This window comes from Lethenteron reissneri, chromosome 49 (assembly GCF_015708825.2).
Source record: "Lethenteron reissneri isolate LAM-NWPU_2019-01 chromosome 49, ASM1570882v1, whole genome shotgun sequence".
Lineage (NCBI taxonomy): Eukaryota > Metazoa > Chordata > Hyperoartia > Petromyzontiformes > Petromyzontidae > Lethenteron > Lethenteron reissneri.
In genome coordinates this window covers 1,364,246-1,382,552 of record NC_083827.1, presented here as the reverse complement: position 1 = coordinate 1,382,552, position 18,307 = coordinate 1,364,246, and the positions used below count along the sequence as shown (strand labels likewise).

General features: G+C 47.6%; 1 protein-coding gene across 1 annotated transcript in view; it reads left to right on the top strand.

The window, feature by feature from the left end:
- LOC133354891 (ran-binding protein 9-like) overlaps window positions 1-18,307 on the top strand; it is a 57,996-nt gene that overhangs the window by 21,840 nt on the left and 17,849 nt on the right. The window lies entirely within an intron of this gene.

Here is an 18,307-nt window from a genome sequence, read left to right as displayed (position 1 = left end):
TGCGAGGGGATGGGCGACATGTTTTGTTTGTGCTGTCCATGCCCTGGGTCATGGGTCCAGAATACCCAACCCTCTTGTTTTGGGTTTGAGTTATGAGATGGAGTCAAACGGGTGCATTACTGTGGTAGTGTTGTAAGTGACGTTTATCCTCAACAACATTTTACAAAGCAGTTTGCTTGTAAAAATGTGACCGTTCTTCGAGTCGGCTCCTTCTGTGTAACCCCTTCCTTGCTCTCTCACCTGATGTTGAGTAACTGAGCCAGCTCAAAATATCCTTTTCTGGCAGGAATGTAAGCTATGGGGAAAAAAAAACCTTTATAATAATTAAACGGTGTTTAAAATGTTTGTAAATATTCATTGGTGTCCTTATTTAGCCAGTTGAACTTAAATGCCTGTTTTACTACTTAGTGTCATGTCCCCCTACTTTATTACCGCATAGTTAATTAAGAACAACTTAGTACATTTGTTTACAAGTTTCTCATAAAAAAACATGTACGCGGGCGTTTGAGTCGGTGACTCGGCACTTACAAAAGGATTGTTTACAGGGTCTTTAATATCCGCTTTCTAGCAGACAGCAACGCTTTGGTAATTTCCCCGTATGTCTTTTGGGTCACTGCAGGAATGGAATCTGTGTGGCTGTGGAAGCCAGCCTCGGCCGCTATAAAACGTCTGGGCTGCCCGAAAACGATAATGACGTTGTTTTGCCCTGCGCCATTTCAAGATGTGTCCTGTTGACCGCGCGTGGGCACGTCCCGGCTGCGGCGCTGGCACACCGACACAGATCGAGCGCCGTGGTGGTGGTGGTGTTTAAATCCAGACGAGCAGCGGGGTCTCCAGTCTAGCCAGATTGCCGATCCTCAGTCTGCGCAGAAGGTGACTGCAGCTAAGATGGAATTGAAAGAGTGGTAATATATATAATAAAGAAGGGTTTTCTGGATGTCCACAAGCCAATTTTATTTATATTTTGTACATAGCATAGGTTGTGTGGGAGGGAATATTTTTGGAGGTAGCAAATCTTATTTTTACTTGTCACTTTATTTCCTTTCTTCCACAACTCGCATATCTACAACTCCGGATACATTCATATAAAATGGCACACGTTTCGATTTTCGATCCCCAAAAGAATGGCTCTGTGGAGGTTTTGGTGGCTATCGCCTAAAGGTCGCAGTTGGTCCCGTGCAGTGTGACGTTGAAGCCAATATGAAGCAAGCATTAGCAGTGAATGTAGTATTTCTAGCTTGCGTACCCACGTAAATTGTACAGTGCACGTTTTACCGCGATAATCATAAACACTGCCACATGGCAGAAATGTGTGAGGCTGGCACTGCAGTTTATCGCTTTCTGTTGTAGGGAAGTGTTATATTGATTATAACGGTGACACGTCTTCAACTTGTACGTCAACTGCCAATTCAGTCCTCACAGTGCGCTTGTACTTTTGTATTGCACAGGTTTATGTTTTTGTGTTAAAACGGGAATATGTTCCAGTATAGAACAAATATTGATTCGACCGCTGTTGGCCATGGCGATGTTTTAACGGCAAACGTTCCGTGCCACCACACTTCAGTGGAGCCCACTGGAGCCCTTGGTAAATCGCGGGCATCTTTCACGCGGTGCGTATACGGCGCGTGCTCCACTCGTGGGATGCGCAAAGATACTCTTTGGGCTGACGCGCGCCTGCGCGGACGCAAGCACCCGCGTGCTCTCGCAGTCCCTGGGATGCGTGTCACCGGTCACCACCGGGTCACGTGTAACTTGGCTCGCGTCAAGGGGACAAACAAGCCCAGACGTTTTGTTCACCCCGTGCCCTGTAATTGCTGCAGCTGGCCCCGGGGGGAGGGAGGGGGACTGTTGGGGGGGAGGGGCTTGCTGGGGGGGGGGGCTTGTTTGGGGGGGCTTGTTGGGAGGGGCTATCAGGGCGGGGGGGGCTGTTGCTGCTGCTGGGGCCAAGCGGATATGGGGGCCTCCCAGCCCCAACAGCTGTTTTTGTAACTGGAGACGCACGCGGAACATCACGTGCCGATGTTGTCCCAAAATATCAGCCGGCGCCGCTGCTGCCTCTGCCTCTCCACTGCCTTGGGCAGGCACACTGACTCACGAGCGAGCGAGCACTTACTCGATCATTCACTCGGTAAACTCCCAGCCTAACCACTCACTCAACCGTTTGCTAATCGCCTCACACACTGGCTTCACTCCACTCCCAACACAACCACTTTTGTATTCTTGCGTATGTTCATATGTTCAGAAACTAAATGCCAATGTTTGAGGTTTGCTAGCCACGAGAGGGGCTTCAAGAGAGAGTTTGTGGGATTGCTATTCTGCCCTTGAATGAGCGCAGACGACAGTGGTTTACTATACAGTCTCTAACCACTCGCTAAATCGTTAACTCATTGGCTCACTCATAGCTCACGAGCTTCCATTGTCACTCAAGCACTCCTCCAATTATTCGGTGCTCATCTCTTCACTCTCTTGCTTGCTCGCTTACTGAATGCTCACCCAGTTTACAGAGTTTGCGGAAAGGGGAAATAAACTGCTGAGCCCTCTGAATCCAGCAGTGCTGTGTAATCCACGATCAAGCGATATTCGTTTAACTGGGTGAAAATCCAGAGATTCCTTTTCGCTTCCCAATAGAGACCTGTGTAACCTTAATTATGTAGTATCGTTTTTTATTGTTTGTGACATTGAAGTCATAAGCATTGAAAGATTTAAAGCTCAAAATTTATATTTCCTTTAATTAGCCACACGAGAGAGACTCATTGAGGCCTGAGGGGATTGTATTTGCCTGACGACTCGTTTTCCCTGCAGTTCATCAGCAGGTAATTGTGTACACTGTGTGTGCTGTATGCGCATACCTGTACACAGCGACATGTGATGTCACGTAGCGATTATATCCACTTTACGGCAGACACACAACATACTTTGGTCATTTTCAGCTTTGGTGGCTCGTGGGTTGAAAATGACTAAATTGGCGTTACCCACTCAGCAGCGGTCGGCGCCCCCTACGGGCAGACTAAGGCCTGCGTGGAGGTCAGGTGCCGAGTCGCCTTGTGCCGCACAGGGACAACTGCCACTGGGGCTGCCCTTGAAAATGTTTGTGATGATGTAAGGCGCTTGCAAAATGCTCTGTACGTACGTGTGTATTTTGAACTTCTTTCGCACCGTCCGTAGCCAACCGCGCTAATTGTAGGTGCGGGGAAAGGACAACAAGCTAAACACAAAAAGCAGTTTTAAACAAATGAGTTTTCAATCTCGATGTAAAAGTGCACAGCTGCATCCTCTGATACTCCCGGCCGTAAGGAGCGTTCTATTAAATATACAAATATTATTAAACTAGTTCATAAAGCCTCTTTTCGCCAGGGTAAAAGTTTTCAATAAATATAATAATTCACCTGATATGATTTGTTACAATTTTTATGTACGATCAGACTCGAAAAACGACTCCAAACATTAGTATTTTTCCACAAAATAACATTGTTGACGACTTGATTCAACTTGTATTTAAAGACGTACCCATAGTAAACCACTCAATTTAAAGATTCCGTAATTGTTCTATTATAAAGAACAAAAATTAATGAATGTAATACTCTGTCAAGGGAAGCTCCTGTCTTTGACCCTTTCCGTATTGTTCAGGTGTGAACATTTGAAGATGTGTATTTTTTTGTTCAAACCCGATTTGATCTGAAATATCTCAAACAATAAATAATAGAACAATGGTTCTAGTTTAAATTTTATTTGCTGTTTAATGCTCTAACAAACGAAAAAAATGGAATCTTATATTTTGAATGGTTTCTGAATGATACGCACGGACATGTTTATGGGGCACTTAAAATCAATATTTGGGATCCTTAAAATTAAAAATCTCAGATTTTCAGATTTTTTTATGTTGTTTGTGTCCTAAAAGCTACCGATGTACCAAATTTCAGCTTTGTACCTTGTCGGGAAATACCCTAGACGTTACTGGATGTACAGATTAAGGTCTTTCTTTATATAGAAAGATTCAGAGGGTCATGGACTGGTGGCTATAAAATAGGCGAATCAAGATGCTAATATTGGGTAATATAATAAGTACAGATATCCTTATTGTGCTCCGTAACAACTTTGTGGTGTAAGTGACCACCAAGTACATCCAACATAATAACCTTGTTCCACAGATTCTATCCATTGGGCACTTATTTAGGGAAGCCGCTTTCCCCACTGTGTTACGGCCTTAACAAAACGCCGCGGTACTGCTCCGAGGCTTAGGCAGCAAGCAGACACCACGAGTCACCGAAAATCACCATCAGGTGGAGAAACCTGTGCACAATATCGAGACCCTTAATACAGATCTAATTATGTGATGTGCACACACGCATACACTAACCAAGGCAAACACCTCTTATTAACTTACAGGCTGGGGGAGGTGGGAAGGGACATTTTAATGAGCACCTATTAAAGGTGACACTGCACCGTGGGGGTGGTGAGCCAGCACTCTGCTGCTGCTGCTGCTGTCCCTTCGTCTCCAGAGTGCTGCTGCTGCTGCTGCTGTTTACGCTGGTTTATTTCAAGTCTTTTTAAAATATAATTACAACAGTATATTTTGATACAGGCGTCCCTCACTTGCCACGCCGCCCCCCCCCCTCCATCGCGCCAATTCGCAGTTACACGATTCATCTTTTAGGGACATACAGTTACGCCCTCAAAAAAAAAGTTAATTTAACAAATATTACGGTTTTGTTTCTATGATTACTGTACGAATGCTTCGTTATTTCCAACTCACTTCAGTGGCGAATTTGTTGTTGTCCGGTTTATGATGCTGATTGGCATGCAATCACCATTCTCTCTCTTTGCCCTGTCCATACGTGAACCGCTGCAATGTCTTATTGCTTTGTAACTCGGAGTGAGGCGGCGGCGGTCGTGGGGCTGCCAGTTCGTTTTATGAAACGTTTTGTGGCCGCCTTTGCAGACTTTCCTGTTTTCGCGTTGTATGTATGCACGTTGAACTTCTTTCGCACGTTACGTAGCCAAGCCGTGCTAATCGGAGGCGCGGGGTCCCACTGTGTGTGGGCCGTGTGCTCGCCGCTAACGTTTAGAGGTTGTACATTTGGCATTGCAGGGTGTCGTGGTTTGAGTTGTAAAACAACCAGGCACATTCACCAATAACACTGGTCGTTAAAAGAAAAATATACATAATGGGTGACGTTTCGGGCTGTGGACCTTCTTTATAGCACAAATAGGGCGGTCAGAGAAACATTGGATAGTTCTATTACACGTAGCAATATGTTCATGAGCGAGATGCCAATGTTGAGAGTTTCAGGAGAGAGTTGGTTTCGTTTTGCTGTTCCTCCTCCGTTGAAGGTGACAGGCAGACCACAGTGGTTTACCAAGTGGTCGATTGTGGATAATAATCCGAGTTGGAGACTGCACTCTACACCATGCGGCCTGATGAGAAATACAAACATTACTGAATTCATCTTCAGTCATGTGTCATTAAGTCTCAGGTGTGATACCAGTATCACGTGAATTGGTCCCCTGTTATGTGGATTTTTTTAACATATAAAGGTGTTGCCTCTTCCTCGTGATACTGTGGATGAAAGATTGTGGATTAAGGGGTTTTCTTGGGACAGCAGGCGAACATCGCTGGGTCTGCCCAGGTAACACACTGTGTGTCTGCCCTTTATCCAGAGAAGCCCTCATCTTGAGTCTTCACACACATCGCGAGGCTCCTGCATTGTGGCGTTTGAGTAAATCCTTTTTAACGAGCGCTTTACACAAAGCAGGAAACCGGGGTACCTAACCCACAGAAAATCCACGCATTCCAGAAGATAACACTTAAGTTCACACAGATGGGGTCCCTAACCAACTTCTGTACGGTTGACTTACCATGGCTATATATCCTAGCTTATTGCAGATAAAAGGAGTTTCATTGCCTGTTCCTTGCGATTCTTAAAATAATTATTTTAAAATAATGTAAACATTCACAATTACATATAGATGTTAAACACATGCAGTGAATGAGAATTCGTAAAGTCCATGATTAATTTCTCCTTAGTCGACGTGCTTTGTATTGCACCTTGTTGCTTGTGTTACCGGCAGCCGGAATGCAGGTTTGGTGTCCCGTAACCCCGCGTTTGTCGCCACGGGTGACGTGGAGTTAAAGGATTTTAAATAACAACTGTGTTCTGTCACGAGTGATGGATGGAGAGGGGGGTAGTGTAGGTAAACTAAAAAACAATGGATCTGGGTGGATATCAGCGTGTAAACACTTGGATCTTTTTGTAAACATGGGCATGGTGCCGATAAGACTTGACTTGACGCACCATACCAGCCATGTGTATAACACACCATACCAGCCATGTGTGTATACAGTGAGGGAAAAAAGTATTTGATCCCCTGCTGATTTTGTACGTTTGCCCACTGATAAAGAAATTATCAGTCTATAATTTTAATGGTAGGTTTATTTGAACAGTGAGAGACAGAATAACAACAACAAAATCCAGAAAAACGCATGTCAAAAATGTTATAAATTGATTTGCATTTTAATGAGGGAAATAAGTATTTGACCCCTCTGCAAAACATGACTTAGTACTTGGTAGCAAAACCCTTGTTGGCAATCACAGAGGTCAGACGTATTTTGTAGTTGGCCACCAGGTTTGCACACATCTCAGGAGGGATTTTGTCCCACTCCTCTTTGCAGATCTTCTCCAAGTCATTAAGGTTTTGAGGCTGACGTTTGGCAACTCGAACCTTCAGCTCCCTCCACAGATTTTCTATGGGATTAAGGTCTGGAGACTGGCTAGGCCACTCCAGGACCTTAATGTGCTTCTTCTTGAGCCACTCCTTTGTTGCCTTGGCCATGTGTTTTGGGTCATTGTCATGCTTGAATACCCATTCACGACCCATTTTCAATGCCCTGGCTGAGGGAAGGAGGTTCTCTCACCCAAGATATGATGGTACATGGCCCCGTCCATCGTCCCTTTGATGCGGTGAAGTTGTCCTGTCCCCTTAGCAGAAAAACACCCCCAAAGCATATTGTTTCCACCTCCATGTTTGACGGTGGGGATAGTGTTCTTGGGGTCATAGGCAGCATTCCTCCTCCTCCAAACACGGTGAGTTGAGTTGATGCCAAAGAGCTCAATTTTGGTCTCATCTGACCACAACACTTTTACCCAGTTGTCCTCTGAATCATTCAGTTGTTCATTGGCAAACTTTAGACGGGCATGTATATGTGCTTTCTTGAGCAGGGGGGACCTTGCGGGCGCTGCAGGATTTCAGTCCTTCACGGCGTAGTGTGTTACCAACTGTTTTCTTGGTGACTATGGTCCCAGCTGCCTTGAGATCATTGACAAGATCCTCCCGTGTAGTTATGGGCTGATTCCTCACCGTTCTCATGATCATTGCAACTCCACGAGGTGAGATCTTGCATGGAGCCCCAGGCCGAGGAAGATTGACAGTTCTTTTGTGTTTCTTCCAATTGCGAATAATCGCACCAACTGTTGTCACCTTCTCACCAAGCTGCTTGGCGATGGTCTTGTAGCTCATTCCAGCCTTGTGCAGGTCTGCAATTTTGTCCCTGACATCCTTGGAGAGCTCTTTGGTCTTGGCCATGGTGGAGAGTTTGGAATCTGATTGATTGATTGCTTCTGTGAACAGGTGTCTTTTATACAGGTAACAAGCTGAGATTAGGAGCACTCCATTTAAGAGTGTGCTCCTAATCTCAGCTCGTTACCTGCATAAGACACCTGGGAGCCAGAAATCTTTCTGATCGAGAGGGGGTCAAATACTTATTTCCCTCATTAAAATGCAAATCAAGTTATAACATTTTTGACATGTGTTTTTCTGGATTTTGTTGTTGTTATTCTGTCTCTCAATGTTCAAATAAACCTACCATTAAAATTATAGACTGATCATTTCTTTGTCAGTGGGAAAACGTACAAAATCAGCAGGGGATCAAATACTTTTTTCCCTCGCTGTAACACCATACCAGCAGATGTGTGTAGTGAGTTCAACTGAGTCGCAGACTTTCTCTTGGAGGCAACACATTTATTTAACTCCAACACATGGGGTAACTGCCCCTTAACAGAATAACAACCTACACTAATTACAATGTAACTGCTACAACGGACCGGACCACAGCTCGGGTCCAGGTCCACGTGTTTGGGACTCTGTAGGACGTAGGACGTAGACGAAGGTTTCTTCAGGATGAACAACAACGCTGGTCCCCCTGGGGGACCCGGCTTAGATCCTCTGCGGCGTGGCCGGCTCCGCCCTTGGCCACGACCACCTTCCAGAACCCTCGAGCAGGATCTGGACCCCGACCACGTGACCACCCCGAGCCCCCACTTTGGGCCCCTTTGTAGACATAACCAGTCACGTGTCCTCTGGGGTCAACCAGAGTGCCACAGCCTCCAGTAACCCCTTCCCTATGGCCACCACTCGCACGCCCGATCCTGTAGGGCTGGCACTGCACGCCGAGCGTGGTGCCATCCAGCGCTATCCATCAGCGCTGTCCGAGCCCCTCTAGGGCTGGTACTACACCCACACCATAGTGGTGTCCGCGATGTCAATACATCGCACGCCGTGCCTCTCTAGGACCGGCACTACACAGTGACATCCTGTGATGTCACGACATCTGTATGAAGCTTGGTAAAACAAGATTGCCAGCTGGGATAGCACAAACATGAAGTTATCCCGATAGACACAGAGCAAAGTAATTCATGTGAGTAATTCCTGTTGAGGCTGACATTTTACAGAGTCAATTCAACTCCCATCTTCATCATCTCTCTGCGATGAGTAAAGTGAGTCTCACCTGGTGTATGTGTTTCTGTGTGGGGGTGGTGAAGGGGGCAGCGTCAACAGTGGTTGTTATTTGATGGGGCCTGGATCCCCCGTAGGAACACTCAGGTTCCAACATGGGCTCATGAACAACAAGAGTGATCCCCAGTGTTTGAAAACACAAGGCCACTCTGACTTTGACAGAGATACATACATATATAGACAAGAGGACTAAAGGGGAGGTTTGTATGGGACAGAAAGGCCCCACATCTCTGGCAGTCTTGATTTCAACTGTTAAAGGGATGAGATGGTATACAGGAGGTTGTGGGTTCAGATCCCAACCCATAACCCTGTATATTTGGAGTTTACATGTCTCTCCCTGTGGCCATGTGAATTTTTATCCAGGTGCTCCTGTTTTTCCCCTCCACATTTAGAATCAACGTGCGCTTTGGAATATTTGGCTGCTATAAAGTTCCACTTGATCAGCCACTCCGTTGAGCTATCATTTGTGATAGCCCGGTCGCTTCTGAAAAAGAGCTGCACAACTCAGTGGGCCCTTACCTGGTAAAAATAAACATCGATGGCAGTAGAGTATCAGAAGAGAGGTGGACGCCGCTCCACATCGTGCGAGCACGCGAGTAGTCATGACCTTGAGTGGTGGTGACGAGCAAGTGGCGTCCGTGGTGGTTGGAGAGTGGAGAGAGTGGTGTGAAGGGCTCGAGCTGGTCATGTTGAGACCACCGAGGGCAGCGGCACGAGCCAGATTTACCCAGTGCTTTTGGCCACGGTTGGTGGATCACGGAGAGATTAATCCCGTGTGTGAGAACTCATCCGAAGGCAAAGCGTTGTATGCAATGCGGGGCATCCAGTCATTTTTTTTGCAATCTTATAGCATAAAAGCTTCATGCCCCAGTGTATGCCCGTATATCCTGTGCGTTTGCAAAACATTCCAAGCATCGTCTTTCTGAAAGAGAGTTCCGGGATCTGGACTGTCAGAAGGAGCAAGATGGCAAAATAGCGTGTCCACTCATGAAAGATGGTTCTCGGGCCTCCGTAATCGAGATGATAATGCTCTAATGGCGAGTGATGGTTTAATAAACGTGATTTACTGCCTTTGCATCACCATGGCACTGCTGGCTGAGCACCAACTCGGAATCGTAGTCATGCATTCAAATTGCACTCGGGGATCCACTCAGACAATCATTTTTTTCAGAGCATCGCTTTGTGGGAGACACTCAAACCTAGTCAGGAATGTGGGGAATTTGCTCGCCGTCGAAGAAAAAGGTGGTCATGGCATCGCACGCTTTCCGGTGGCACTTCTGCGGTCGTCTGGAACGCTCTTCTGATATTAGGAAGCCACTGGAGCTGTGCATTTTTTTTAAATCACCTTGATTGAAAAACTAATTTCTTTAAAAATGCTTTTTGTGTTTAGTTTGTTGTTCCGATTAGCGCAGTTGGCTAAGTACGGTGCGAAAGAAGTTCAACATACACACGTGCGCGCGTACAATATCCATCACTGCCATTGACGAGTAGCACCCCATTGCTCGCTGGAGCCGGGAGGCACTTTGACTCAACGTCACGACAACAGAGCTGGATCTGTTCTAGATTAGTATTTTAAGATGCTTTGTTATTCACCCTTGGGCTTAACGATCGCGTGGTGACCATTAACTCTGCGTTCCCTTGAGCCTCGGAAACTCGAGCGGCGGCACATTTTGTCTCGGGGAACTCTTACGTAACTTTCGTGGAAAAGCGAGGCCCGCCGACAGCGACGCTTATTGCCGTGTTTTGAATCGCATCGGGTAGCCCAAAAATAAATAATATTAATAAAACGTCGTCGTCCCCGTATCGGCGGGGGGCGGCCCTTACGTAAGAGGAGGTGGGGGAGCGCGCTCGCCGGGGAAGTGATGCGGCGGCGGTGAGCGGACGGTGAGTGGACGTTCGCCGCACAGCTTTCTGGCAGGCCCGGGCAGGTCTCGGCTGACGTTGGCCCCAATTTTAGCCAGAACGACAACAGCCTCAGGAATTCTGCACGGGGTGGGTGACACGTGGGGATGGCGGGGTGGGTGACGTGCTCTGGGGGTGACGCGGTGCAGGTTACGCCGTGTGGGGCGATGCGGTGTGGGGGCAACGCGGTGTGGAGGTGACGCGTTCCGCGGTGTGGGGGCGACGTGGTGCAGGTTACGTGGTGTGGGGGGTTGACGGGCCAAACGGTCTCACGCTTGCTGCACGGCAGCGCCTGCTGCCGTGTGAGCCGAACCTTTGACAGCAGCAGCAATGGTGAGATACTGCACTTAAATGCTAGGCAGCGTTCTGGGTTAAGTAGGTTGGTGGGTGGACGAGTGTGGCTGGGCAGTAGTGGATAGGTTGGTGAATAGAGGCAAACATTAAATAAAATAGATAGGTGTGTCGTAGGTAGGTCAGTACATTTATGTATAGGTAGCTAAGTGCATGGGTTGCTAAGTGGGGAGGTGTGTATAGGCAAGGACGTTGATCAACTCTGTCTGCAGCACCAACCGGATGTGGAGTGGACACTGCAGCCGTCAGACTGCCTCCTCGGGGGGGGGGGGGGGTATCTCTCGCGCTACGAAGAACATGGAGCCACACAAGTTGACTGTGACCGGGCATTTTGGTTCCTTTCTCACGAATTGTGAGAAACCCTCCTGGAAATGAAGGCAGTTGTTTGGCCTGCTAAGGGAAAGTGTCAGATGACTGCCAGCTTGTAAATCAATTAGCAGCGGGGTTAGAGAAGTGAGTTGTGGGGGGGGACAGGACCCTCGGAGGTAGAGCGAGGGGGGGGCTACATAGCATGTGTAGGGAGAGAGTTGCTTCAGTGTTGAATCGTCAATGTCAGCGCCCATGCAGGAGCTGATAATTAATAACTAGTTATGACATTTAGTATTTGCACCATTCTTATCGCGCAATGCTCTCAGAGATGCACCGGGTTTCACAGACGCGGGCTGCATTATCACAGCAGCGGGCGATGCTGTGATAATGCAAACGTGGCAAATTTGCATCCATGGCGCCGGCATGTGACAGCCTGCTTGTTTCAAACTACGTCAGGGGGTCTTTAACATCCACGGGGAAGCAAGGCGACGCTTAATTTACCATTAATACACCCGCGGTCGTAACTAGGCCGCCTGCTAGATTCGACCTGCGAACATCTGCAAGAAGCACTTCGATATTCCGAGCAAATAGCATCTTTCCAGGTGGGGGCGGCGGCGGCCGTCTGTCGTGTTTTTGTATCGTTTCTTGTAACTGTTCTTCCCTGCCCCTCCTGGGTATCTCTGAAAAAGAGCTTTACAGATTATCGGATTCCTCCACAATGTATAAATATTCTGATTCTGAAATATTCTGATGCTGGCACAAACACGCACGTAGCAAGTGACCCCGTCACGTCACCTTGCTATCACCGCCGTTCATTTTCCTTGTGGTGCTGTGTGTGACTGAGGGGGGCCGGCTCTGCGAGACGATGAGATGTGCGCCTCCATCGTGTGCGGAGATTGCGCTGGATGGGACCGTGTTTCTTCAGTTCCCCGTCGACTCAAGTAGATCATTCAGACTTTAATCGGCGATAGAAAAACACAACAACAAAGAGCAGTTCCCTCTGGCTGTCAATTACAAAGGTCATTTATTTTTTGCTTAAGAGCCCCATTTATTTTTTTTAAACGCGCAGTCTCCAGAAACCTCTCCGTGCACGCCGCTGTCTGCGACCCCCCTCCCCCCGACGGTTCTATATCGGGGTAGTGTTGTCCTTAATTTTTTCATTTGTAAGTTATTTCAGTTGCAAAGGCACCCCCGCTGGAACGATTGTTTTGGCCAAGTCAAGAGATTTGCGAAGGTAGGGTTTTGTGTGGAACAGTGGCCTGCACCTCCTGTTTGTTGCAAAGATCTTTATCACTCTTTATCAGAGCAGGGACTGTGTGTTGTGCGGATAATACAAACACAACTTAGCCAACACAAACCTGCAGCTCACCACCGTCATCAATATACTGGACACGAATAATTAACCCCACCCCCCTCAAAATCCATCCACCAATCCCACTCACAAACAACTGAATTGTCCTTTCAATTAAGAAGTAATTTCTTTGTCAGTTTTTATTGCCTCATTTTTGCATTGTTTCTCGACAGGCAGTTCAGTCTCGTTTGTGACTCTTCCCTGAATGCAATGTCGAGGTGTGGTTGGTGTAAAACGCAGCCAGTGGCTTCTTACACCCGTGGTTCAGTGCAGGCATTGTGTACAAGAATCGCTGGTCAACTCAACTGCTACCAGTCCCTTGCTAAACATCAGCGGCTCAATTGCGGCTCCAGGCAAAGTGCGAATGTCTGGAGGGAATGACGGTCATATGTTGTCCCTTTTGTAGAGTGGATGTTAAATACCTTGGCATAATTCCGAAGAGTGTACAATAGAGTTTTAATTGCATTTCAAGATGTTAAATCGCTGGGGAAAGCACACAACCACCCGTTGAGCCAGCTGGGAGCGAAGCGGAGTAAGTAAGTAACGTCTCCTGTCCGCTTGTCGCAGCTCTTATTGGAGAAGTTGCGAGTGCACTCGTTCATCGTTCCTGCTTGTGGGATGTCCCCAACACTCGGTGGTGTCGGGGGCGGTTCATAGCCCCCCCCCTCCCCTTTACCGTCGTCGTGCTCCACACCGCTATTGATTGTTGCCTCGGCTGTTCAATCAAACGTGTGCGACATTGGGACAAAATGCCTTCCCCTCTGCACTGCGGCGTGACACACGATGCAGCAGCTTCTTTCTTGTACGCTGCACTTTGACCCCGTTTTATGTATTCGGTTGCACCAGGCGTGCGTTATGTCGGTTTCTGCCCCCTGTGTGCGGTGAATGGTGATTGAGTTTTGCCCCAATAATCAAAACAAATCCACCGCTAATCAGCTAATGCACTTCATCTCCCTGTGAGACCTGACTGAGATATTTTTTTGTCTACACAAGTGGCTCTTAATATCAATGTATTTTTTTCTGGTTTATTGGTCAGAGTTGGGCTCTCTGATACGGGAATACTCCATTAATTCCTCCGCTAGCAGAGCACCCGTTTTTATTCTGCTGAAGGTGACGTCGCTCTATTCTTTCAGGATTTTAAGTTGCCCGTCAAAAAAAAACTCTTCCGTGCCATTTCGATTTGTCTCTTGAATTAATTCCCACAACCCCCTTGCATTACGCACATTGTGTTAGTCCCGGTGTAACAGGCCGTAGTATACCCACAGGCCGTAGTGTACCCGGGGTGTAAACGGCCTAGGCTAGATTATACCCGGGTATATTATGGCCTTGGCCAATTTATACTCTGGGGTATATTATGGCCTAGGCCAAATTATGCCCCTCTAGGCCAAATCATACCCCCATGGTACTAATAGTGTTGAGCGATATACACATGAATTACTAAATTTTTCCAACATTTTATTTAAAACTGTAAACACATAGACTTTGATTGCTTCAACCACAAAGAATAATAATAACCCTAAAAATGCTTCAATTGATCAAATTGAGATTCTTACTTCCATTTATACGCTTTTTAGATATCGATTGAAGTTCGTTGTCGGCTGTTCTCTGTGTGGATAATTGCCTTTGAACTTTCACTTTGGGCATATTCTGGCTTGGAGGGGTATGGTCTGGCCCAGTCTAGTTTAACCCCCCGGGGGGTCTAGTTTAGCCTAGGATACTTTATGCCCCCGGGTATACTCTGGCCTGGGCCAAACTATACCCGGGTTTAATCGGGGCAGGGGTTATTTTAGCCTGTTACACCGGGTCGCCCTCGCAAAAAAGGTGGCACGGTTTCAATGGTCTCATTGAAGACGCTTGAACCTGTGTGACCTGACTTCGGTTCAGAGCTGCAGCTTCCCCCTTCACCGATCTACACTGACCAGCGCGGTGAAGTATGGTCAAACAACCCTCGTGACTGACAGATTACAGGGAGGCCTTCATCCAGCAGTTAATGGATAAAGTATTGTATCTCATTATTATTCTATATTACAATGTGCTTTTCTGGAGTGTGAAAAATAATTTCCTAATGTGGCTTGATGCAAATCGCCCACTATCTTCCTGCCAGAAGGCTCATTGAGCAACATCAACATTTGTCTCAACGCTTGGCTAAGAATTGATGAGTTGATAATGAGGGCCCACCGTGGCAGGCGGCCGAAGGGGTTGTCCGAGTGGTCCGTACCGCGTGTGCCACTTGGGCGACTGGCACCAAAACAGCGTCTCGTCCCTCCCCACAGCTGCTCGTGAGTTTTTCAGGGATTTCTGCAGGGCGCTGTTGTTGTTCCGAGACGGCGTCTCGTCCCTCCACATTTAGAAACCGGCGTTCAGAGCGTTTTAGAGTATTTGGCTGCTATAAATGTCCACCGGAATAAGCCACTTTAGTTGAATTGTCATTTGTGGCCAGGTCACTTCTGAAAATAAGCTTTTTAGCTCTGTGGGCTTTACCTTGTAAATTAGAAATCGTTCTTCTGAAGCTGGCGATCTGCCCTGTGATAAACGCAAATGATGCAATGATACTATCTGAATCATAATCTTTTTTTCCTAGAGGAATCCGATGAGCTATAAAGCTCTTTTTCACAGACGTCCAGTACTATGGTCACTCACGAGTGTCGTGCACTGTGGTGTGCTGGCGTCATGGCCCAAATCTTAACTTCAAACTCTTCCTGCTCTCTTCCCCCTCCGTTCCGTGATCGATGCTTTGCACCGGGCTTGTGTTGAGTTGTAATATAAAAAAGATATACATTTAATGTTTAAACTTTATTAATGTGTTGTTGATGCAGACAAGCATTCTTTAGCTCTCTCAGAGTTTTAACAGGTGAGTTAACTGGCCTGTCTTGAATTGAGCAAGTTTATAAGAGCTTGGGAAAAGAGCCATGGGAGGGGAAACACTCCCAAAAATGTTCTGACCGTTGCCACATTTGTTGGAATGATTGGCACATTCCTCGAGTATATTTGCTAATGGGGAAGACAAGTCCCCAGGCAGGAGATGGGAAGGCGCTCAAATTCAAAAAGCAGGTTCGTGACTCACCGGACTTGCCCGCGGGCAGCAAATGCCCATTCCAGGGGGGTTCCCGTCATCGGTGAAGGCGTATTCTCTCTGTGGTCCGCCAATCTCACTGCCCTACACGTTGCTGGGTTATGGGTGTTGCATCGCCACCACACCCAATGTTTTGAGTTTTTTTTGTCCATGTGTTTTATATTAAATACACGAAGAGCCTCAAATTATTCTTACCGGGCTAAGGGAAGGTACAACCAAAACACATTTGGAGTTATTTTACTTATATTAATCCAAGGCAGTGGCAGTTGCAATCCGCTTGTGAAATTTGAAGACGTCCGATTAACGTCTCAACCTTGGCACCCTGCTACAGGTTGGCGTGCAGCTATTACGGGTTTCAACTACCCCTCTGTGCGTCGGGTTCCATTGACGAGCATGCATAGAGTGGGGGGCTCCCAGCGTGCACTGCATTCCGTTATGCGGTCGGGATCTTGTTAAGGCTATATGGGGGGATCTTTGTGTTTGGGATCTTGGGGGTCTCGTGTCATGCGAGGGGGATGCCCGTGCAAGGCCACTGGAGGGCGCTGTCAGCGGTGCGCCTGGAGGTCACAGGTCAAGAGGAAAAGTGAAAAGTTATTTCTGGCTCTAGTTAGTATAGAGATGGTGGTGTTCATCTCCAGTTTACGGCCCTCAAACCAGTGGCGGAAATTCCACATTCCAGTGGCGGGGGACGAGGCTATCCATAGGACAGCCGCTGTTTACTTCCCCACACAATGGTACCCCGGGTGACCCTGAGTGGATGATTGGTTGTCAACACTTAACCATCCCTCCCGATTATTTAATTTGATGTTAAGTGCCTGATAGGTATGGATCAACCAAAAAATACGTAATTTTTTAAATTCGTATGAACAGCCTAATCAAGCTTTGCTGCGGCCGTTTCTGTGGAAGTGGTGGTTGTGTGTGTGGTTGTAGTGGTTAGCGCAATGTACTACGACTATTTACTATTATTTACTATTTTATTTTACCAGGTAAGGCCCACTGAGCTGTATAGGTCTTTTTCAGAAGCGACCTGGCCACAAATGATAGCGCAACAAAAGTGGCTTATGTGAAAATTTATAGTAGTCAAAGATTCTTAAGAGATAGAGTTTAGGCATCGGGTTTGGGGTCAGAGGTTAGGGTTTTGGTTTAGGTTCTAGATTTGAAGCTTTTGTGACTGCAAGGATTCATACTCTTTGGTTTTTTTGGTAAAGTCACGTGACTTTACCGAAAAAACCAAAGAGTAAGTTTTGGTTTAGGGTTAGGGTTTAACTTAGAATGTATTGTTTGTCTTGAGCGATTCAATCCAGAGTTAGAACCCGGTGACCTAAGTTTGATTCCCGATCACGGCCACCACCAACGCCGGTGGCGATTATCTGAACTGGACCTGGGCCTCCCCGAGATAGACTCAGCCCCACATGAGTGCCTGGTGCGGTGTGTAGTCAACATCGCCACTGGGTGGGACTAAGGTGGCCGAGCGGGCGTGGAGCTGGCCACCCACCACCTTGTGTGCTGTGCTGGCCTTCATAGGTGCTGATGCTATTCGCTCACAGCTCTTGCCCCAACAGTCTGTTCGAGGCTACACGGGGGAATATTTGAAAGGTTTGATGACGAGGGTTGTTGATGGTGGTGATGTTCTTAGCTACAATTATGTCATATTGCCATCACTGTGCACCCCGGCGACCAAAGTTAATTTCCCGCTCACCATCAAAATCGGTGACAAATATCTGAACTGACCCTGAACATCTTGTAGGTCAACTCGGCCTTAAATGAGTACCAGGTGTGGTGTGTAAACAGCATTGGGAAGTTGAAGGCAGCCGGGTGTAGTGCCGGCTACCCACCCCCTCGCGCCGTGCTTCCTTAATAGGTGCTCGCTCACAGCACTTGCCCCAACAATTCGTTAGAGGCTATGCTGAGGCATATTTGTCTTTCTATGCACATTCGCTGTGGAAGTGGTGGTACGTGTGTGTGCGTGTCTGTACGTGCTACCACAGCTCGCGTGGTTTAATGCTCCGCTGCGTAGGGCATCCAAAGAGGACGTTTAATATCACGTTTATAACATAATTGGTGATAAAAAAAATATCCTTAGTCACCCATCGCAAAAATTAAAAAATAACTAATCACAGTCACACCACGTTTCTATTACCACCAGCTTAACGATCAGATGGTGTGTAATGGTGTAGGTGATCCGAGCAAGCGTTAGCCACATTATCTTGGTGGCAAGCACCGTCTCCATCCTCTAACGCCGCAATTACTGCGGTTCTGACTGTTGCGGGTAATGGCGCCGTCGTCGCCGTGGGTCCACCATCGGAGTCCCCCGTGCATCGTTCGGACTGACGCGCCTCGTGGGAGGGTCTGGCGGTGGGGGTTGCCGCTCTCCGTTTTCGCCTGGCGTGACGCCAATCAACCGGCGACCCCTCGCGACGTCCGCAGGGTTGCGCGTCTTGTATCGCGGGCCGAGAGAGCGTATCCTCACGGCGCGTGTCCCCCCCCCCCCCGGCTCGGCGTCCCTTCTCCCCCACCCCGTGTCTCCGTGC